Below are 24,788 nucleotides of genomic sequence, written 5' to 3'. Positions count from 1 at the left end.
TTATATCTGACAGTCTTGGTGTTTCTGTGGTGAGACAAGATTACATCTGACAGTTGGTGTTTCTGTGGTGAGATGAATTACATCTGACAGTCTTGGTGTTTCTGCGTTGAGACAGGATTACATCTGACAGTCTTGGTGTTTCTGTTTTGAGACAGGATTGCATCTGACAGTCTTGGTGTTTCTGTGGTGAAACAGGATTACATCTGACAGTCTTGGTGCTTCTGTGGTGAGACAGGATTACATCTGATAGTCTTGGTGTTTCTGTAGTGAGACAGGATTACATCTGACAGTCTTGGTGTTTCTGTGGTGAGAGGATTACATCTGACAGTCTTGGTGTTTCTGTGGTGAGTGGATTACATCTGACAGTCCTGGTGTCGCAAGTGCCGGTCGGCCAGCTCCTGAATTTACAAAAAAATTGGAAACCGAAGTCTTCTTTAAAGCTAAGTACCCCGTTGGGGAAACTTTTCTTGCCTCAGACCGATGTCAGACAAAGTTAACAATTGTATTTCTTGTGGGAAGCAAATACCGCATAAGGATTTCCATTCCCTTTGCATACCTTGTTTAGGCCCAGACCACGACGTCTTGGGCTGTCGCTTCTGTGCGACTTTCAATAAACGCACTATTAAGCGTCGGGCAGAGTTCGCCCAACATTATTTTGGTAAAGCCTTTGATTATAAAATGTCGTCGGATACTCCAACTACCGTTTTGTCCAAAAAACGCAAGGACAAAGAACAACACGCGAGGCCCGCGGTCTCCACCGACACCACGCCAAAGCCGGCTACACGTGGTCCGGTTCTCAGCGAGATGCCTATGCAGTCCCTGACTACCGACGACACTTCCTTGGCGGTGTCTTCTGTACCCGAGACCGCTGGTTCCTCGGCCCTTACTCAGACTACAACCACCGAAACCACAGTGAGTGTTGAGCCTCCTAATGTGGACAGGTCCACTTCTACCCAGGGTGTATTTAGACCCTCTTCTTCCTTTTCTATTAAGGCCTTCACTAAGTCCAAATCAGCCATGCATCCCAAGAGGCCTGTTGCACAGGGCCCATCCCCAGGCCCCATGCCTAAAAAGCAGATGCTTAAAATGGCTGAGGATTTAATTTCCTATATCAGGGGTTCTCAACACCCTCCAGACAAGAGACCCAGAGTGGAGGAAGACTCTCCCTCTTCTGAACAGGGCTCCATTTTCTCAGAACATTCTGATGTGGAATAACACTCGTACTCCCCTTATGAGGATTCTGATGCGGAACAGTCCATTCCTTCTGTATCTCCCCCAGAGGATTTTTCTTTTGGGGAAACCTTGCACACCTTGAGGGAGCACTTCCATTGGGAAGGCCAAGACTTTTCTGATTCCAAGAAAAGGCTCAGGGAATTTCTTTTGTTACCTCAACACAGACCTTTGGCTATACCTCCTGTCCTGGACATACTTGATGATGTTTACTCGGAGACTTGTCTTAATCTGGATTCCCTGCCTCCTGCACCAGTCAAACCTGATAGGTATTACAGAGTCCCTAACTCTCACCAATTTCTTTTCAAAAGCCATAATGCTGATCCTGAAACCATTTCTCAAGGCCCCAAGGGGAATGAAGGCCTCTACTGCCAAGAATCCACTGCCTTCTGAAAGAGAATCTAGATCCTTAGAAAGGTGGGGGAAAAAAGTATACACCTCGGCCACCCTAGCCATGAGGGCCTTAAATTGTCAGTTCCATATGCTTAAATATCAGCAGTTTTTGTTATCACAATTAAGAAACAAAATGTCTCAACCTGAACAACCAGATTTGAAGGAATTGCAGGATATGATGCATAGTGCAGAACAAGTGGGTAAACACACCTTACAATGTGGTTATGATGCCTTAGAGGCCTCAAGTAGAGCTGCTGCTACAGGAGCAGTCATTCGTAGACATGCCTGGCTTAGGGAACAAAGCTTGCCTGATCATGTTTAAGCTAAACTACTAGATGCTCCTTTACAAAAGGATGTGCTATTTGGTACTAATGCTGAGGAGATACTACGGAAAATGGAAGAAAAAGCTAAATCTATGCAAACTGTCAAGGCTTTTCTACAGGTACAGCCACCTCGTTTTAGCAGAAATTGGCCTTCAAAAAACTGGTCCTTTCCAGCCACGGACAAGCCCCAAAGAGGTAGATACAGGTGCTCAAGGGGCAGAGGACAATCTCAAGGATCATATAGAGGCAGACAATGGCAATGTCAAGCACCAAGAGGTGGCGAAGACAGTGCACAACAATACAGAAAGCAAACCCAATGACTTCCTCCTTTTCATGCCAAGCAAATCTCAGCTGGCAGCCCCCTTTGGAGGAAAGCTGGCACTATTTTCAAGAAATTGGCAGATTATCACAACCGACAAATGGTTCCTGGACATAATAAACAGAGGCTACAGATTTCATTTTCACCAAACCTGCCACACAATCAAAGGGCAGAGGCGCAAATACAAATTACAAAACTCATGGACATGAAAGCCATTCAAGAGGTTCCTACTCACAAACAAGGTCAAGGCTTTTATTCCAGACTTTTCCTGGTACCAAGAAAAGGAACCGACTAGAGACCCATTTTGGACTTATCCATCCTAAACACATTTCTACTCGTACCAAAATTCAAGATGCTCACATTACAGCAGCTTCTTCCCATGCTGGGTAAGGAGTTTTGGCTGGTAACATTGGACCTCAAGGAGGCATACCTGCATGTCCCAATCAGACAAAGCTGCAGAAGATACCTCAGATTTCTTGCAGGTTCAATCCACTATCAATTCTCTGCATTGCCCTTTGGCTTATCTACTGTGCCCAGAGTATTCACGAAATGCCTGGCATCAGTAATTGCCTACTGCAGACTTCAAGGGATACAAATTTACCCTTATTTGGATGACTGTCTGATCCAAGCGGACAGCAAGCACACTCTTCTGGAGCATCTGGCTTATGCAATACGGTTACTGAATTCTCTGGGATACACAATCAACAAAGAGAAATCCAGGCTGAAACCATCTCAGAAAATAACTTTCCTGGGTGCCAATTTGGACACAAACACCCAGATGGCCTATCTTACGCCAGAAAAACAAGGGCAACTAACTCAGTACTTCAAAACACTAGCAAATTGTACCAGGCTTACTCCAAGGTGAATCCTGCAGGCTCTGGGCTTCATGGCATCTTGCATTCTTTTAATCCCATGTGCAAAGTTGCATATGAGAAAACTTCAATGGTACCTAAAAAGCCTATGGTCTCAACACAGCCACAATTTGGAAACAATAATACCAATAATTCCATGTTTGCAAAAGGAATTTCTATGGTGGGCCCAAGCATGTCAAGCAAACACAGGCCTCCCATTCTGCAAGCCTCAAGCAAATCAAGTCATCACAACAGACGCCTCAGATTACGCCTGGGGGGCACACATGACAGACAGGTGCATTCAGGGCAAATGGTCCCTAAAGGAAAAGCACCTTCACATCAATCAAAAAGAAATGCTAGCAGTAATAAATGCAATTACAGCATTCAAGGACCTCCTGCATCCAGGACAATTATTGATAAGAACAGACAACACCACGGTAATGTGGTACATAAATAAACAAGGAGGAACACATTCATATCCCCTGTGCAGACTAGCCATGACACTTTGGAACTTGGCTCTGGAATGGCAAATCGAACTTCAAGCACAGTACTTGCCAGGTTTGGAAAACACGCTGGCAGACAATCTAAGCAGAAATATGACAGATCCACATGAATGGAAGCTGCATCCACAGGTGTTTACAAAGATAATCCAAGCATGGGGAAGGCCAGACATAGATCTCTTCGCCTCCCACAGGAACCATCAGTTGGAAAAGTTTTGTTCAAGGACTTTTCATCCAAAGGCGTGGAGGGTGGACGCCCTTTCATTCAGTTGGACAGCATGGACGGTGTACGCTTTCCCACCTCTGCCTCTTCTAACCAAGGTGCTCTTGAAAGCAAGAGCAGACAGACCGAAGATGATACTGATTGCTCCAGACTGGCCAAGGCAGCACTGGTACCAAATCCTAAGGAGCCTAACACATACTCCTCCCTGGCCTCTACCTCTAATGCCTCTTCTACTGACTCAGCACAACTACAAAACTCTTCACAGTCAGCTAAAAACACTCAATCTTGCTGCATGGAAAATTCCTTAACACCACAGCAGACCCTACTCTCCAAAGAGGTGCAGGATGTCATTCTGGAGGCCAGAAGGCCATCTACTAGGAAGACTTACTCCGCAAAATGGAAACTGTTTTGCTCTTGGAATGAGAAAAGAGGCCAGGACCCTAGAAAACTGAATCTGTCTCCGGTATTACAGTATCTAACTGAGCTACTGAACAGTGGACTTTCATTTTCCTCCATTAAAATCCATGCCTCAGCCTTTTCTGCAGAATTCAACACGGATTCTCTCACCCACTTTTAAGGCAATTCCTCAGAGGGGCTAAGAATATAAGACCACCAAGGAAACAACCAGTGCCAGCCTGGGATCTTAATTACATTCTAGAAAAATTAACATTGCCTCCCTTTGAACCAGCTGCCTCAACAGATTTGCAATACTTGTCCTGGAAAACAGCTTTCCTTCTGGCCATTACCTCAGCTCGTAGGGTTTCGGAACTTCAAGCCCTCATGGCTGTGCAGCCCTTTCTTATCTTCTATCAGGACAGGGTGTCCCTTCAAACCAACCCATCATTTATGCCTAAAGTGGTATCCAGGGTAGCTCTAAATCAAGCCATACACTTACCTACCTTTTACCCTAATCCTCAAAACAAAGGGGAAAGGCTGCAATATTCCTTAGACATCCATAGACAGCTACGTTACTATTTGGATAGAACAAAGCCCTTCAGGAAATCAGAACAACTTTTTGTGTCTTATGCAGTAGGAGCTCAAGGGAAGCCTGTTACCAAACAGACAATCTCTAAATGGATAGGCCACTGCATACGTTTTTGTTACTCCTATCATGGGAAACCTGCCCCTGTAGGCATCAGACCACACTCCACCAGGGCCACAGCTACCTCCACAGCCTTCCTCAGAGGAGTTCCTACCAAAGATATCTTGGAGGCAGCCACTTGGAGTTCTGTACATACCTTCACAAGACACTACCACCTGCCCTTATATTCCAAAACTAGAGCAGGCTTTGCTACTGCTGTATTGCAGGGCATTCTGGCTCATCCCAGTTTTACCTAGTGCCTACCACCCTGTGCGTAGCTTTGGGATTCTACCCATATGTGATTACTGCAGCTGTATGCACGATGAACATAGTACAGTTTTGTACCTACCATAAATGTAGATGTTCGAGTGCTAATACAGCTGCAGTGCAGGTTTCCCTCCCTCCTTCCCCTCTAGGTATAGGACTAGTGGCTAACACCTCCTCATACAACCTATTTTGGGTTATCCTCCTATGGTGTATTTGCTTGCAACTACTCTTTTTTGATAACATTGCATTGTTTGAATATATTTATATATATATAATTTATCTATTGCCTTCCTTTGGGGGCACCTGACATCTGGGGCAAGAAAGACTGGAGAATATGGCGTTGGCTGTTACTTATATACCCCTGTCGCACTGACGTCAGGGAAGAAGGCGACAACAACCGACGCCGGACCAAGACTTTGGAATTCGGCCGACCGAGGACCCGCCTGATGGCAGAGAACCCATATGTGATTACTGCAGCTGTATTAGCACTTGAACATCTACATTTATGGTAGGTACAAAACTGTACTTTTTCCTCCTGGCCCCAGGAGCTCGTAACACCTCTTGGCAGCTTCAAAGGAATGTTATTGCTGCCGGTCAATGGGATAGGAGCACACAAGCTTTTCTTCATGACTGCCCCAACCTATGTGGCTGCACCATGGCAACATGTGCCATTGACTCAGACTCTGCAGACTGCACTACCCATGGCTTCCACTGGTTGTTACCATGGCAACATGTGCCATTGAGTCAGACTCTGCAGGCTGCACCACCCAGGGCTTCCACTGGTTGTGCCCAAGAGGTAAGTGGTATTCATTTGTGAAAAGTTTTTCTGACTTAAGTTGTATGCTATCTTTGTAAAAGTATAACAAAGAAGGGGGGGGGTGTAGTAAGTGTTGTAAGAGTTGTGCATCTGAGGGGGTGTTTTGAGTCCTTTTACAAATCTAGCAATAAGTGGCTAAGAAAGTAATTAGTTAAATGGTTACCAAGCCAGTTGTTGCATTGTATGTAAGGTAGAAAGAGTTACAGAAGTTCTGTGTTCAGTGAGAAGTGTGTGCTGCTGCAGCTGCTGGTGGGGGTGGGTATGTTATAAACTGAATAGATCAAATGAAAAATATCAAATTGTAAGTAACAGAGTATGTAACTGTAGAAACAGATGCATTACTACATGTGTATGTACCAAAGGGGCCAGGTTTCTAAGCTGAGTGCTATATGTACATTAACTGAACAGGTCAGGTTTCTAAACTGAAAAGCTTAAAATGAGAAAAAAGTTAAGAAGCTGTAATAATAGTGAGTTTAGAAGGAGTCTGCAGTGAGATGCCCTTGAGGTAAGGCAGAACTTGATTAGACGGCGTGTTCTAAGTAACCTTTTCACTGTCTAGGAGAGAGAGAAAATAGTTTTAAGTTGAAAAGAGCAGTGGACTTAAATGAGAAGGGAAATGAAAACATTAGGGAAATTAAGTTGTGAGTACAACCATTGCCTCTGTGAACGCAGTCTTGAGAGAGAGCTGTATAACCTTTGCCTCTGTGACTGCAGTCTTGAGAGAGAGCTGTATAAACGGGTACAGCATCTGTGTATTAGGTGAAGACTGATCAGAACATTTTTGTAGAGCTTGTAAAAAAGTAATATTTCAGTGTGTGCATGCATTTGGTTAAAATATTTTACTAAATGTATGCATGTGGTTTTCTATGCTGAGAAGTGAATTGGCATTATCTTTAGAATAACCACAAACAAAATCATGCTCTGTAGTGAGAATAACCTCACCTTTTGTGGTGGGTAAAGCTTGTGTAAGCTGTTGCAGAACTGGAAAGGTTGTATATATTCTTTTCTTTTTAAATTGTATATAGTTATGCGTTTTTGTATGTGTTAGAAAGGGAAGGGTATTTGCAATGGACTGTAATAGTAAAAGCATAACATGAGTTCTAAAAGGCGTGAAACGTTTTTATTAATATAGAAGTTATACCTGTCAGCTGTAAGTGTGTTTATATAAGCTACCAGCTAGAATATTATATATACAAAAAAATCAGGCATTATTAGTATTAGTGCAGTTGTTTTAACAAGTACACATTACTGTCAGTGTCAACATGGAATGTAAATGACCTAACCAGCTCAAATAAAAGTTGAGGGTTATCACTTACATTAATAAGTGTAGTGTGCAATTAGCAATACTGCAGGAGATGCACTTGGACAGCAGTGAACTTGTGAACTGTATGGAGCAGGGGTTTCAGGGTGGATGCCTGACAGACTATCAGGGACAAAGGAAGATGGGGGTAATTTTATACAGTTGTGTAGAGAAGCTCCAGTAGTGGCAGAAGAAGAAGACGACAAAGATAGTAGGTAGACTTTTGACAGATAAGCGTTATTGGCAAAGAAAGAGGTTTACTTTGGCATGTGTGAATATTTCACCTAAGAAGACAAAGATGTTTAATTTGAGAAGGATTTTGGGGGAATAAGTTTTCAAGGTATTTTAATTATGGGTGGCAACTGAAATTTGATTTGTATTTGTGGTTTTATCAGGGGGAGCAAGAAGAGTAGTTGCTACTAGATAGGATAAACTTGTAAGAATTGAATGTAATTGATATAGAGAAAGTTATTTCAGGAAGAGGAGCCAAAAAATGTTTGTATTATCCCAAAGGTTCAGTAACCAGGTTAGGTTACATAGAAACTATACATCACAGTAGCATGATCATGTGATTGACTGTATTGATTAACACATCCAGTTCGTAGATATTTACTGGACTAATGACCACAAGGGCCTTTTTAAGCCTAGCAATGCATCCCTAATCTCTGACAAGTTCTGCTACCCTCGATAAGTGTAAACAGGGGCTTGGGAGATGAGCCATTTACAAGCAGGGGCCTGGGAGATGAATGATATACAGGCTGCTTGTGTCCATTAGACACACAGATGCCAAACCAAGGATGAATTTCTTGTTCCCCATCCAGTTGTTCAAGTTACATTTAAATTGGGTTGTGGAGGAACTCTGCTTTACATGGATAGGGAGCCTGTTCCAGAGAAGTAGTCGTCTCTGGTGTACATATACCTGCCTCTCCAGCAGGTCATATGTATATCACAGACAAGGTTTTAAGACTTTAGAATGGATAATTCTGATGCTGTTTGATTTGCAGATATGCAGGACACAGTGCATTGTATGCCAGATATGGGTCTCCCCTCCACAGCCTGTAGGAGACTGATTACAGAAATAGAGCCTTGAGGTGATCTGCATAGGACATGTTACTTAGGCCCTGTATTCTGTTATAGTTGTTGGATATGCGTGGTTAGGTACATACCAAAGGGGGCATTATACTCGATGATAGGTCTGATGGATTCCTAATACAGTGGAACCATGACATCCTTGGACCTATATACCATACCTTTGTTTGTAAGTAGCATGACATAGAATGATTTTCTCACTACTCTAGATGCATGATGATCAAATTCTGTGTGTGTTCCCAAGTCCCTGACTGCTAGGTCAACTATTAGGGGTATGTTGTCAATATGATGGCTTGGTTGTTAACTACTGTGAGTATAGTGTACAGGGTCCTGGGTTTGAGCCTTACAGAGGCAGTTTATTTAAATGTTGGGAGGGTGGCCTAATGGTTCAGGTGTTTGCCTTACAAACACAAGGTGCAGGGTTTGAGTCTCACAAGGGGTAAATGGCTAGGCTTAAAATGGCTCGTAAGGGTATTTAGCCTAGTACTAACCTATGACAACTTTATTGGGTTGGGAGGGTGGCCTAATGGTTAAGGTGTTTGCCTTACAAACAGAAGGTGCAGGGTTTGAGTCTCACAAGGGATAATTGGCTAGGCTTAAAATGGCTCGCAAGGGCAGTTAGTCTAGTACTAATCTATGAATCTATGAATCTATGAATGTATGAATCTATGATAGTTACCAGTGGTGGTTGACGTCCCAAAGGATAGTTTTAGTCCATGGCTCTGTCTGTGTCAACCCTTCCTAGAGAACATTTCTGTCAGTGGGGGATTCTATGACTGCTCCTAGTTTGCAATCATCTGCAAATTTAGTCAACCAGAGGTCACTGACATTGGCCTTGACATCAGATAAATAAATGCCCAAAAAGACCGGTCCCTAAGGGATTCTGCTTGTGACTGGGCTTTTTGTAGAGGTCAAATCCCCAGTTCTAACTTCCTGGGTCCTATCTGTGAACCAGCTGGCTCTCCACTGTGTGACACAGCGGTTTATACCTAACCTTCTGAGTTTGTGAACAATGCCCGAATGCCATGGGTAGGTCAAAGTAGGCAGTGTGAACCATTTTGCCCTCATCCATTGCTTTGGTGATCTTCTCAAAGAGTCTACCATGCTAAGGAAGTAGGCATGATCTGCTGTTTAGTCCCGTGTCTGGGGGTTTCCTATGTCATTATTGATCAACTCCATGATCATTCTTTCCATGGCTTTGCATATGACATTGGTGAGACTTTGGGTCTGTAGATGGCCCACCTTTCTGCAGATGGATGACTGTTGCTGTTCTCCATTTATGAAGCACAAAGCCTGTTTGGACGCTACAGTTAAATGGCAGTTCCAGAGGGCCTGATAGGTCATGTTTCATGCTATTTACAAGGCATCATGGGATACTGTCCAGGCCAGTTTATGCAGTGTTCTTTGCCTTAGATAGGGCATTAAGGACCTGTTCCCTAGTGACAGCTGGGAAGTTATATTTGGTGGTATTTCTCAAAGGAAGGTTGAGGGGAGAGAGGGATGAAGTTAGAGCTGAATTTGTCTGCCAGTATGTTTGCTGTATCTTTTGGTTTCTCTCACTTTTTTAATTTCTCCAAGTCTTTTCAGTTTCTTATACCATGATGGGAATGGACCTCATTCCTAAGTCAAAGCACAATTAAAGTTCATGAAATTAGTATTGTTTCAGTCTTTAATGTTAGCCAAAAGTGCTCTTCGCAGCACCCGCAATGTGCCCAGTAATGACTCCTCATGCAATTAGTACGGAGTTACATGTATTGGTGATATCTATGATTGTAAATTATTTTTTATAAGACTCATTGCTCCTACTACTACTGGAACTGTCAGGGTATCCTTCTTCCACATTGCCCTCGTTTCTGCTTGCATATCCTGGTGATGTCCTTCATGGATGCATCTGCAGTCATAACAAATGGGTTGTCCTGTCGTCAGGCAGCCCTTCGGTCGGCCGGATTCCAAAGTCGACGCCATTTTCCTCAGTCTTTCTTGCCGCGTGGCGCCCGAAGCAGAAGCTGTTCGCAAGTGCCGGTCGGTCAGATCCAGAGATTACTACTACCGAATACTACTTCGAAGACTTCTAAAAAGCTAAGTACCCCGTTGGGGACTCTTTCTTGCCTCAGCCGATGTCAGAAAAAGTCAATAACTGTTTAACTTGTGGGAAACAAATACCTCATAAAGATTTCCACTCTTACTGCCTGCCTTGCTTAGGCCCAGACCACGTAGCAGCCTGTTCGCCTGTGCTTCCTTCAACCGACGAATGCTTAGGCGTCGGTCGGAGTTTGCTGAACAGTTTTTCGCTCAGATTTTGCGTACATTATGCCGCCGGATCCTCCGACTACCCAAATTGTTAAAAAACGCAAAGAAAAAGACCGACACTCGCGGTCCGCGGTTTCGGCCGAAACCACGGTTAAGCAAGCCGCGAGTGTCTCGATTTCGGCCGAAACCGAGAAAACCGGTCAATCTTCTGCCGAATCCATGACTACTACTGAGGCTCCTGCTACCTTAGTTGAATCGGCCTCAGACATTTTGCCTACAATTGTGGTTCCTAGTGATTTATCAGACACCATCCCTTTGGATGTCTCTACCCCAGCACGTGGTGCTGCTAGGCCTCCTGCAGCCATGTCTATTAAGGCCTTTGCCAGGGCTAAAGCAGCCAAATCAGTTAAATCAGTGCCTGTTAAGCCCCCCTCACACAGGCCCACTTCAAGTTCACAAATGCTTACTCTGGCAGAGGATTTAATATCCTTAATTAGGGATCCCAATCTCACCCAGACAGGGCCTCTCAGCCCCAGAAAAGAGACCTAGAGCAGAGCCCCGAGCCAGTGTCCTCTGATGATTCCCATGCGGATGACTCAGACATTACAGACCAGCCAGAGGCTCCTTTTTCTACTTATGAAGATTCCGATGCTGAAGAATCCATTCCAGCTGCCTCTCCACCAGAGGAATTTTCCTTTGGGGAAACCTTACATGCCATGAGAGAACAATTCCAATGGCAGGGACAAGATTTCTCAGATTCAAGAAAAAGGCTTAGGACTTTTCTGCACTTACCACAACATAGGCCCTTAGCTATACCTCCTGTACTGCCTGTTGTGGATGATGCATTTAATGATGTTTGCACTGCTCCTGATTCTTTACCTCCAGCCCCTGCCAAACCAGATAGATTTTACAGGGTGCCAGACACTCATCACCACCTATACAAGGCCCCACTTGCAGATCCTGAAACTATATCCCAGGGGCCTAAGGCAGTAGCCTCGACCTCAGCAAAAAACCCTATCCCTTCTGAAAGGGAATCCAGGTCTTTAGAGATGGGGAAAAAGTTTACACCTCTGCTACTCTCTCAGCTAGAGCTTTAAACTGTCAGTTTCATATGATCCAATACCAAGAGTTTATGCTTGATCAGTTAACTAAAAAGCTGTCCTCTGATGACTCCTTAGATAAGAAATATGTTTTAGAAATGGTGAATAACATCCAACAGGTTAGTAACCATTCTTTAAAATGTGGCTATGATGCACTGGAGGCTTCATTTAGATCAGCCATGACTGGCACAGTGATAAGAAGGCATGCATGGTTGAAAGAACAGGTCTTACCGGATCATGTTAAAGCAAAGCTGTTAGATGCTCCTATGGATAAGGCCAGTCTATTTGGTACACCTGCTCAGCAAGTAATGAAGAAAATGGAAGAGAAGGCAAAATCTGTACAAACAGTTAAAGATTTCTTACAGGTTCAGCCCCCAAGGTTTAGCAGGAACTGGCCTGCCAAAAATTGGTCCTTTCCAGACTCCACAAAATCCCAAAGAGGCAGGAATAGACGCCTAGAGGCAGAAATCAATCCAGAGGAGGTGCCTACAGAGGACGACAGTGGCAAGGCAATAACCGAGGCACAGACACAACCACTGCCACTGCAACAGGACAATCACAGTGACTTGGCTCTGACACCGCCTACCAGGGAGCAAATAGCAGCACCTTTAGGCGGAAAGTTAGCCTTATTTTCGAAAAATTGGCACTATATCACAAAAGACAAGTGGATTTTGCAAACCATAGACCAAGGCTACCGGTTCCACTTCCACTCCTTACCAGTAAAAAGAGGAATGCCAAACCTACCTCCAAATCAAAAAACAGAAGCTCTACAGCAGATAGCGAAATTAGCAAAGATGAGAGCTGTGGAAAGAGTACCAATAACAGAACAGGGCAAAGGATTCTACTCCAGACTCTTCCTAGTACCAAGAAAAGAGAAAAGTTGGAGACCTATTCTCGACCTGTCCGCCTTAAACACATACATCATTGTCCCAAAATTCAAAATGCTGACCCTACAGCAACTTCTTCCCATGCTGGGCAAGGAGTGTTGGCTGGTAACTCTAGATCTCAAGGAGGCATAACTGCAGAAGATACCTCAGATTTCTTGCAGGATCAGAGCATTATCAATTCTCAGCATTGCCCTTTGGCTTATCTACTGCGCCCAGAGTATTCACAAAATGCCTGGCATCAGTAATCGCTCACTGCAGACTACAGGGAATCCAAGTTTATCCATACTTGGACGACTGCCTGTTACAAGCGGACAACAAAAGCAAGCTGACAACAGATTTACAAAGGGTCATTTGCTTGCTACAAGCCCTGGGATACACAGTCAATTTACAAAAGTCAAGGCTGATACCATCCCAAACAAGAACATTCTTGGGTGCGGAATTGGACACAGTAAAACAAATGGCATTCCTAACTGCAGAAAAACAAAAGAACTCCTCTTTACTTCTTGGCATTAACAAAGCAGAACAAACTAACAGCAAGAAAAGTTCTGCAGGCCTTGGGCTTCATGGCATCATGCATAATCTTGGTCCCACATGCCAGACTGCATATGAGAAAGCTACAGTGGTACCTAAAGAATTTATGGTCTCAACACAGGCACAGCTTAGAAACCGAAATCCCACTAATCCCATGCCTAAAACAGGAGTTCCTATGGTGGGCTCAAGCATGCCAGTCAAACCCAGGCTTACCCTTCCACAACTTTCAAGCAAGCCAAACCATCACAACGGACGCCTCAGACCTAGGATGGGGGGCGCACATGCTGGACAAATGCATACAAGGATTGTGGACTCAAGACCAGCTGCACCTGCACATAAACCAAAAAGAAATGCTGGCAGTAAAACTAGCAATCCAAAAATTCAGACCATTCCTCAAAGAAGGCCATTTAATGATAAGGACAGACAACACCACAGTCATGTGGTACATCAACAAACAGGGAGACACTCATTCATACCCCCTATGCAGAATGACTCTGGACCTTTGGAATCTGGCTCTGAGCTACAACATCCAGTTACAGGCAATATTTGTGCCGGGAAAAGAGAACACCCTAGCAGACATGTTAAGCAGAACCACCTCGGATGCTCACGAATGGAGGCTACACCCGGACATCTTCAAGGCCATCACAAAGAAATGGGGAGTGCCACAAATAGACCTATTCGCATCCCCACTCAATCACCAGCTCAAAAAATTCTGCACAAGGACATACCACCCACTTGCATGGAAGGTGGACTCTCTATCCTTCAGCTGGAAAGGCCTGACAGCATATGCATTTCCACCTCTTCCCTTGATGCACAAGGTACTACTAAAAATCAAAGAGGAACGTCCAAGGATAATCCTGATAGCTCCGAATTGGCCAAGACAACACTGGTACCCATTGCTGAGGAGCATGTCTCGGGAGAATGTGGTCAATACCCCTGATGCCTTTGATGTTAACTCAGAACAACTACAACATCATGCATCCAAACCTAAAAACCTTGCAACTGACTGCCTGGAACATCACATAGCAGCAACTAACCCAGACCTATCCCAAAGGGTTAAAGACATTATCCTTGAAGCCCGCAGACCTTCAACAAGAAGGAACTATGCAGGAAAATGGAAAAGGTTTGTCATTTGGAGTACTGAAAGAGGAAAATATGTGTCGAACATAGATATTGCTAACATCCTGGAGTACTTGGCAGAGATTCTACATACAGGCCTGTCCTATTCCTCCATCAAGATACATGCATCAGCTATTTCAGCAGAATACAGCTTCGATCCACCTGTCTTTTCGCATCCTCTACTCAGGCAGTTCCTCAGAGGGATCAAGAATGTAAAACCTCCTAGGAAACCACCATTACCAGCATGGGACTTGAACTTTGTGCTAGAAAAGTTGACACTCCCTCCGTTTGAACCAGCAGCAACAGCAGATCTGCAACACCTATCATGGAAAACTGCTTTCCTACTGGCAATTACTTCAGCAAGGAGGGTTTCGAACTACAGGCCTTAATGGCAGTGCAACCCTTCCTAATCTTCCATCAAGATAGGGTGTCCATGAGAACTAATCCTACATTTATGCCTAAGGTGGTATCCAGAGTGTCTTTAAACCAGGCAATCCACCTACCTACCTTCTTTCCCAATCCACAGAACAGGGGGGAAAGACTGCTGCATACCTTGGATGTACATAGGCAGTTACGCTACTACCTGGACAGAACCAAAAGTAACAGAAAAACTGACCAGCTTTTATTAGCCTATGCAACAGGAAGGGAAGGAAAAGCAATTTCCAAACAGACAATCTCCAAATGGATAGGAAATTGCATAAGATTCTGTTACTCCTACCATGGAAAACCAATTCCACAGAACATAAGACCTCATTCTACAAGGGCTACAGCCACTACCACAGCTTTCTTACGAGGAGTGGCAACCAAGGACATTATTGAGGCGGCTACTTGGACCTCCGTGCATACATTTGCCAAGCATTATAATTTACCTCTATACTCTAGATCCCGAGCAGGGTTTGCCACTGCTGTACTGCAAGGGATCTTAACTACACCATAATTTTTCTTCCTCCACCCCTAGTTTGGCTATGGTATTCTACCCATTTGTTATGACTGCAGATGCATCCATGAAGGACATAGTACAGTTTTGTACCTACCATAAATGTAGATGTCCGAACTGGATAGCATCTGCAGTCAGGATTACCCACCCTCCTTCCCCTCTGTGGTACTCCTAGGGTATTTACCCTCCTAATAGCTAGCTGGGGGGAGTCTCTTATGGTGTATTTGATGTTCTTCGTCTTCCCTTGCTGCAGTCCTGACAATTGGGTATAGTCCGCGTCCCAGTCGGCCCGAATACCAGAGTATAAGGCTGACGTCGGTCATGGCGCCTTAGACTGACGTCAGTACGTCAGGGTACTAATGCGCATGACCGACGTCATTTCCTCAGTCTTTTTTGCCGCATGGTCCGATGCAGAAGCAATTTTGCGAGTGCAGGTTGGCGTTCTGAGATTTTCCGAAACCGGAGTTTCAGACCGAATACAGAGTTGGCTAAGTAACCGCTAGAACATTTTGGTTTTTCTTGCCTCAGTATTTAACCGGATGTCAGAAAAAGTGAATAACTGTATTTCTTGTGGGAAGCAGATACCGTGATAGGGATTATCATACATTGTGTATACCTTGTTTAGGCCTGAGCACGACGTTGTTGGTTGCCGCTCTTGTGCTAGATTTAACAAGCGCACTATTAAGAGGAGGCTTGATTGTGCTAGGTTAGTGTTTGGGAAGCGTTGCAATTATACTATGCCGCCGGATGCTCCGGCGCCTGCTTCATCTAAGAAGCGCAAGGACAAAACAGTGAAGTCTAGGGTGAGGAACCGGCAATCCCGGACGCCGGTCCTTTAGAAGGCTCAGGGGAGCCAGAGGTTTTGCCAGGAGTCTCTATGGAGTCTCAGGCAGATACTTTACTGTTACAGGATGTGCCCTCTCAGGAGGTAGGCCAGGCTGAGGGGCTTCTCAGGTAACTGTTCTTCCCTCTCTTCCCAAGGTAGTTAGGGCCTCTCCTTCTGTTGCCAAAGCTTCTTTTAGAGGAAGGCCAAGTTCAGCTTCTGTAGGGCTTCTCCTAGCATTTCGGCTCTGTGCCTAAGAAACATATGCTTAAAATGGCAGAAGATTTGATTACTCTGATTAGAGGTTCTATGCCCCACCTGATAAGAGGCCTAGGGTGGAACAGGAGTTTGATAGTTTTGAACAGTGTTCACAGGCTTCAGAGTCTTCTGTGGAAGACTTGCAAGAGTTTCCTACTTATTCTGATTCTGATGTGGATGATTCCACTCCTTCAGCTTCTCCTCCTGAGGATTTTTCATTTTCAGAGACTCTTCACTCCATGAGGGAGCACTTTAAATGGAAAGGCCAAGATTACTCTGACTCCAGAAAAGGCTTAGGGAATTCTTGTTTTGCCCCAGCATAGGCCCTTAGCTATTCCTCCTGTGTTGAATGTGGTGGAGGATGTTTTGCAGAGGCTTCTCTGAACCCTGATTCCTTGCCTCCTGCTCCTGTTAAGCCTGATAGGTATTATAGGGTGCCCAAGCTCATAAGTATTTGTTTAAGAGTCCCAGGGCGGACCCAGAAACTGTTTCTCAGGGGCCTAAAGGTGTTAAAGCTTCTGTGGTTAAAAATCCTGTACCCTCTGATAAAGAGGCAAGGGCTTTGGATAGGTGGGGTAAGAAAGTATATACTTCTTCCACTCTAGCCATGAGGGCGTTGAATTGTCAATTTCATATGCTGAAATATCAGAATTATCTCCTTTCACAATTGAAATCTAAGGTGGATGCTTTGGCGGAAGGTATTGAGTGTAAAGAATTGCTGGATTTGGTTCATGTGTCTGAACAAGTGGGTAAGCATTCTTTGCAGTGTGGTTTTGATGCTGTTCAGGCCTCCTCGAGGGTGGCTGCTACTAGTTCTGTTCTTCGCAGACATGCATGGTTGAAGGATCAGAATTTAGCTGAGCATGTTAAGACCAGGATTTTGGATGCTCCTTTACAGTCTGATGTGTTGTTTGGACCGCCTGTGGAAGCAGTTTTAAAGAAAATGGAGGACAAAGCTAAGTCTATGCAGACTGTTAAAGATTTTTGCAGGTGCAGCCTCAAGTTTAGTAGAAATTGGCCTGCTAAGGGGTGGACATATCCTGCTTATGGTTCCCAGTCTAGGGGTAGGTCTAGACGTGGTAGGGGCAGGGCTCAAGGTTCGTTTAGGCCTAGATCAGACAGTTCACCTGCTCAGACTTCTGGTGAGGGCAGGGGTCAGTCCTTTCGTAAGCAGAACCAATGACCTGCCTTTTCAGCTGCCAGTGGACTCGCCTGGCAGCTCCTTTGGGAGGAAGATTGTCTCTTTTCAAAGAAAATTGGGATTTAATCACTCAAGACAGATGGGTGCTGGATATCATTCATCACGGGTACAGATTTTATTTCCACACAATGCCCCTTTCAAAGGCATGCCAGATGTTCCTCCTCCACAAAGAAAAGAGGCTCACAAGCAAGTTTCTCAGTTACTCCAGATAGGGGCTATTCAGCCAGTCCCTGTGTCAGAAAGGGGCTTCGATTTTATTCTCGCCTGTTCCTAGTGCCAAAGAAGGGGAACACGTGGAGACCAATTTTGGATTTATCTATCCTCAACACTTATCTGGACATTCCCAAGTTCAAGATGTTGACGTTACAGCAACTGTTACCTCTGCTGGGCAAGGATCACTGGATGGTAACTTTGGATCTCAAGGAAGCTTACCTTCATGTGCCCATAAGGCTAAGTTGCAGAAAGTATCTGCGGTTTCGAACTGGAGATTTTCATTATCAGTTCTCTGCATTGCCCTTTGGCTTATCTACTGCGCCAGAGTATTCACAAAGGTTCTGGCTCCAGTGATAGCTTACTTCAGGCTTCAAGGCATTCAAATTTATCCTTACTTGGACGACTGCCTGATTCTGGCTCAAGAAAAGGAACACCTTCTACAGCATCTGGAATATGTCATAGCAGTGCTAAGATGCCTAGGGTATTCTGTGAACGAAATAAAGTCCAGTCTAGTACCCTCTCAAGACATGTGCTTTCTGGGTGTGAGACTGAATACAGCAGCCCAGATGGCCTTTTTAACCCCGGACAAACAAAAGAATCTGTCACTTTACTTCCATCAACTATCTCATCAGTCCGTGCTGACTGCAAGGACAGTCCTTCAAGCATTAGGGTTCATGGCATCTTGTATTCTGGTGCTTCCCAATGCCAAACTGCATATGAGGAAGCTGCAATGGTATCTCAAAATGTATGGACACAGCACTGCCAAGATTTGGACACTGTCATTCAAATAATACCTTGCCTTCAAAAGGAATTCTTGTGGTGGGCTCAGGAATGTCACCTAAACAAGGGACTCTCTGTGACCCGGCCAGAGGCGAGTCAGATTTTAACGACAGATGCCTCGGACACTGCTTGGGGAGCTCATCTAAATGGAAAGTGGATACAAGACAAGTGGCCTGCCAGACTACAGCATCTACATATCAACATGAAGGAGATGTTAGCAGTCCAGTTTGCATTGATGGCGTTCAAGGAGTTACTTCTTCCAGGGCAGGTGTTGATTCTGACAGACAACACAACTGTCATGTGGTACATCAACAAGCAAGGGGAACACATTCTTATCCTCTATGCAGGCAAGCAATGATTTTATGGGAGACTGCGTTAAGCCTGCAACTGACTCTTCAGGCAAGGTTTCTGCCAGGAGCACAGAACTCCCTAGCAGATGTATTAAGCAGACAAATCATGGATCCCCACGAGTGGAAACTGGATCTTCATGTATTTCAGAAATTGACAGTGTCATGGGGAACTCCAGACATAGATCTGTTCGCTTCTCCACTAAACCACCAGCTGCCAAAGTATTGCACAAAGGGTTTCATCACACAGCTTGGAAAGTGGATGCTCTGTCTTTCAGTTGGAAAAACCTTCATGTCTATGCCTTTCCACCTCTACCTCTTCTTCCAAAGGTATTACTAAAGGTCAGACAGGACAGGCCAAGGATGATTTTGATAGCTCCAGATTGGCCTCGGCAACACTGGTACCCACTTCTAAGGAGTCTTGTAAAGAAGCCTCCATGGCCTTTACCTCTGATTCCTCATCTGTTATCTCAGAAGGACGGTCATCTGCTCAATGTCAAGCTTCAATCTCTTCATCTCACAGCTTGGCATATTCTGTGTTGAAGCATGGTAGGTCTCAGCTTCCTCAACAAGTTTTAAATGTGATTATGGAAGCTAGAAGGCCTAGTACTAGGAGAGTGTACGCAGAAAAATGGAAGAGATTTTTATTTTGGAGTACAGCAAAGAATTTGGAGATTTCAGAGCCTAATTTGAGTGTGGCTCTTCAATATCTTACTGAATTATTGGACAAAGGTTTGTCTTTCTCTTCCATAAAGATTCATGCTGCAGCAATTTCAGCTCACTATGATTGTGACCCACCTTTGTTTTCGCATCCTTTGTTCAAGCAGTTTCTTAGAGGGGCAAAGAATATAAGACCCCACGTGAGCTCCTACTCCTGCTTGGGATCTCAATTTTGTGTTGGAAAAACTTACTCTACAACCTTTTGAGCCTGCAGCTACTGCTGAATTGAAATATTTGTCATGGAAGACTGCTTTTCTGTTGGCTATTACTTCTGCAAGAAGGGTGTCTGAGTTGCAGGCCCTTATGGCAGTAGAGCCCTTTTGATTTTCCATAAGGACAGGGTATCATTACGCACTAATCCTTCCTTTATGCCTAAGGTGGTTTCTAGTGTGGCTTTAAACCAAACTATTCATTTGCCTACGTTTTTGCAGATCCTCAAAATAAAGGGGAAAAGATTTTGCACACTTTAGATGTACACAGGCAATTGCGTTATTATTTGAGCAGGACTAAAGATTTTAGGCAGTCTCAGCAGTTACTTGTTTCTTTTGCTTTAAGTTCACAGGGCAAGCCTGTGTCAAAACAAACTATTTCTAGGTGGATTGGCTTTTGCATTGCATTTTGTTATTCCCATCATGGCAAAGAGGTTCCAGCTGGGATTAGGCCTCATTCCACTAGGGCTACTGCCACTTCAACAGCATTTCTAAGGGGGGTGGCAACTAAGGATATTCTGGAAGCAGCTACTTGGAGTTCAGTGCATACTTTCTCTAGGCATTATCACCTGCCTATATACTCTAAGACTAGAGCTGGTTTTGCCACAGCTGTTTTACAAGGCATGTTGTCAGCTCCTGCTGCTTTATAATTTGCCAGCCTCCCTTACCTCTGCTTTGGGATTCTACCCAATTGTCAGGACTGCAGCAAGGGAAGACGAAGAACATAGTACAGTTTTGTACCTACCATAAATGTAGATGTTCGAGGATTCCCTTGCTGCAGTCCAATTTACCCTCCCTCCTTCCCTCTGTGTTTCAGGGTGGTTGTGTAGGTGAGTTTACATGCTTATATTTTTTGTATATATTACTGTATATATTGTACATGTTTTTTGGTGCAGGTTGTTTTTGGGACTTGTCTTTTTGGGTCTTCTGACATCTGGGGCAAGAAAAGACTGAGGAAATGACGTCGGTCATGCGCATTAGTACCCTGACGCACTGACGCCAGTCTAGCGCCATGACCGACGCCAGCCTTATACTCTGGTATTCGGGCCGACTGGGACGCGGACTATACCCAATTGTCAGGACTGCAGCAAGGGAATCCTCGAACATCTACATTTATGGTAGGTACAAAACTGTACTTTTGTATATATGTACATACATGCTTATTTTTTGTGTTTGCCTTCTACTTTTTTGGAAACATTGGCATTTATCCAAAATTTAGCCTTCCAAGAGGGCAACTGGCATCTGGGGCAAGAAACACTGAGGAAAATGGCGTCGGCTGATGCCTTTATACCCGAAGACCAGCAGAGATGACGTCGGGTGAAGTGCGACATCAGCGGCCGGACCCAGACTTTGGAATCCGGCCGACCGAAGGGCTGCCTGACGACAGGACAACCCATTTGTTATGACTGCAGATGCTATCCAGTTCGGACATCTACATTTATGGTAGGTACAAAACTGTACTTTTTATGACTTTGTGTCTTTCTGTACATAAGGCACTGTAGTCACTGGGTGTAGTAGTTTCAATGATCAATGCTACTTTTTTCTTTTTATGGACTACTATATCTGTTTTTTTCACATCTATTGTTTGAACTGATGGTAATGGGTGATCCTGTGTGATGTAAACTTCATAATTTTCTATGACGCTTTGTGGCTCATGTTTCCAGTGTTTTTCAGCTACTTAAATATTATGATGTTTGCACATTTCCCAGTGCAACAGTCTTGCCACATTATTATGCCTTTCAGTATACAGTTCTTCAGCCATTAGTATGTCCAACCAACAAGATGTGTGACTGTTTCCCGATGTTCTTCGTTTTCCATTGCTGCAGTCCTTACTATTGGGTATAGTCCGCATCCAGTCGGCCCGAATACCAGAGTATAAGGCTGACGTCGGTCAGGGCGCATTAGACTGACGTCAGTACGTCAGGGTACTAATGCGCATGACCGGCGTCATATCCTCAGTCTTTTTTGCCGCGTGGTCCGATGCAGAAGCAGTTTTGCGAGTGCAGGTTGGCGTTCTGAAATATTTCCGAAACCGGAGTTTCAGACCGAATCAGAGTTGGCTAAGTATCCCGTTGGGGAACATTTTGGTTTTTTCTTGCCTCAGTATTTAACCGGATGTCAGAAAAAGTGAATAACTGTATTTCTTGTGGGAAACAAATACCTCATAGGGATTACCATACATTGTGTATACCTTGTTTAGGGCCTGAACACGACGTTGTTGGTTGCCGCTCTTGTGCTAGGTTTAACAAACGCACTATTAAGAGGAGGTTAGACTGTGCCAGATTAGTGTTTGGGAAGCGTTGCAATTATAATATGCCGTCGGATGCTCCGACGCCCGCTTCGTCCAAGAAGCGCAGGGACAAAACAGCGAAGCCTAGGGTTGATGAACCGGCAGTCCCGGACGCCGGTTCTTTAGGAGGCTCAGTGGAGCCAGAGGTTTTACCAGGAGTTTCTATGGAATCTCAGGCAGAAACTTTACTGTTACAGGATGTACCCTCTCAGGAGGCAGGCCAGGCTGAGGGGGCTTCTCAGGTAACTATTCTTCCCTCTCTTCCCAAAGTAGTTAGAGCCTCTCCTTCTGTTACCAAAACTTCTTTTAGAGGTAGGCCAAGTTCAGCTTCAGTAGGGGCTTCTCCTAGCATTTCGGGTTCTGTACCTAAGAAACATATGCTTAAAATGGCAGAAGATTTGATTACTATGATTAGAGGTTCTATGGGCCCTCCTGATAAGAGGCCTAGGGTGGAACCAGAGTTTGACAGTTTTGAACAGGGTTCAGGGGCTTCTGAGTCTTCTGCGGAAGATTTGCAGGAGTATCCTCATTATTCTGATTCTGATGTGGATGATGCCACTCCTTGCTTCTCCTCCTGAGGATTTTTCATTTTCAGAGACTCTGCATTCCATGAGGGAGCACTTTAAATGGGAAGGCCAGGATTACTCTGATTCCAGGAAGAGGCTTAGGGAATTCTTGTTTTACCCCAGCATAGGCCCTTAGCTATACCTCCTGTGTTGAATGTGGTGGAAGATGTTTTTGCAGAGGCTTCCTGAACCCTGATTCTTTGCCTCCTGCTCCTGTTAAACCTGATAGGTACTATAGGGTGCCCAAGCTCATAAGTATTTGTTTAAGAGTCCTAGGGCGGACCCAGAAACTGTTTCTCAGGGGCCTAAAGGTGTTAAGGCCTCTGTGGTTAAAAATCCTGTTCCCACTGACAAAGAGGCAAGGGCGTTGGATAGGTGGGGTAAGAAAGTGTATACTTCTTCCACTCTAGCCATGAGAGCGTTGAATTGTCAGTTTCACATGCTGAAATATCAAAATTATCTCCTTTCACAATTAAAATCTAAGGTGGATGCTTTGGCGGAAGGTATTGATTGTAAAGAATTGCTGGATTTAGTTTATGTGTCTGAACAAGTGGGCAAGCATTCTTTGCAATGTGGTTTTGATGCTGTGCAGGCCTCCTCGAGGGTGGCTGCCACTAGTTCTGTTCTTCGCAGGCATGCCTGGTTGAGGGATCAAAATTTGGCTGAGCATGTTAAGACAAGGATTTTGGATGCTCCTTTACAGTCTGATGTGTTGTTTGGTTCACCTGTGGAAGCAGTTTTAAAGAAAATGGAGGACAAAGCTAAGTCTATGCAAACTGTTAAAGATTTTTTGCAGGTACAGCCACCAAAGTTTAGTAGAAATTGGCCTGCTAAGGGGTGGACATATCCTGCTTATGATTCCCAGTCTAGGGGTAGGTCTAGATGTGGTAGGGGCAGGGCTCAAGGTTCTTTTAGGCCTAGAACAGGGAGTTCACCTGCTCAGACTTCTGGTGAGGGCAGGGGTCAGTCCTTTCGTAAACAGACCCAATGACCTGCCTTTTCAGCTGCCAGTAGATTCTCGTCTGGCAGCTCCTTTGGGAGGACGACTGTCTCTTTTCAAAGAAAATTGGGATTTAATTACTCAAGACAGATGGGTGTTGGACATCATTCACCACGGTTACAGATTTTATTTCCATACAATGCCCCCTTTCAAAGGCATGCCAGACGTTCCTCCTCCACAAAGAAAAGAGGCTCACAAGCAAGTTTCTCAGTTACTCCAAATGGGGGCCATTCGGCCAGTCCCTGTATCAGAAAGGGGCCTAGGATTTTATTCTCGCCTGTTCCTAGTACCAAAGAAGGGGAACACGTGGAGACCGATTTTGGATTTATCTCTCCTCAACACTTATCTGGACATTCCCAAGTTCAAGATGTTGACGTTACAACAGCTTTTACCCCTGCTGGGCAAAGATCACTGGATGGTAACTTTAGATCTCAAGGAAGCTTACCTTCATGTGCCTATCAGGCTAAGTTGCAGGAAGTATCTGCGGTTTCGAGCTGGAGATTCTCATTATCAGTTCTCTGCATTGCCCTTTGGCTTATCTACTGCGCCCAGAGTATTCACAAAGGTTCTGGCTCCAGTGATAGCTTACTTCCGGCTACAAGGAATTCAAATCTATCCTTATTTAGACGACTGCCTGATTCTGGCTCAAGAAAAGGAAGACCTTCTACAGCATCTGGAATATGTTATAGCAGTGCTAAGATGCCTAGGGTATTCTGTGAACGAAATAAAGTCCAGTCTAGTACCCTCTCAAGACATGTGCTTTCTGGGTGTGAGACTGAATACAGCAGCCCAGATGGCCTTTTAACCCCGGACAAACAAAAGAGTCTATCACTTTACTTCCATCAACTATCTCATCAGTCCGTGCTGACTGCAAAGACAGTCCTTCAAGCATTAGGGTTCATGGCATCTTGTATTCTGGTGCTTCCCAATGCCAAACTGCATATGAGGAAGTTACAATGGTATCTCAAAAATGTATGGACACAGCACTGCCAGGATTTAGACACTGTCATTCAAATAATACCTTGCCTTCAAAGAGAATTTTTGTGGTGGGCTCAGGAATGTCACCTAAACAAGGGACTCTCTGTGACCCGGCCAGAGGCGAGTCAGATTTTAACGACAGATGCCTCGGACATTGCTTGGGGAGCTCATCTAAATGGAAAGTGG

The 24,788-nt window shown here is 44.6% G+C and overlaps 1 protein-coding gene across 3 annotated transcripts in view; it reads left to right on the top strand.

The window, feature by feature from the left end:
* RFX1 (regulatory factor X1) overlaps window positions 1–24,788 on the top strand; it is a 1,726,663-nt gene that overhangs the window by 799,845 nt on the left and 902,030 nt on the right. The window lies entirely within an intron of this gene.

This window comes from Protopterus annectens, chromosome 15.part0 (genome assembly GCF_019279795.1).
Source record: "Protopterus annectens isolate FY-2018-M chromosome 15.part0, PAN1.0, whole genome shotgun sequence".
NCBI lineage: Eukaryota > Metazoa > Chordata > Ceratodontiformes > Protopteridae > Protopterus > Protopterus annectens.
This window is presented reverse-complemented; position numbering and strand designations above follow the sequence as displayed.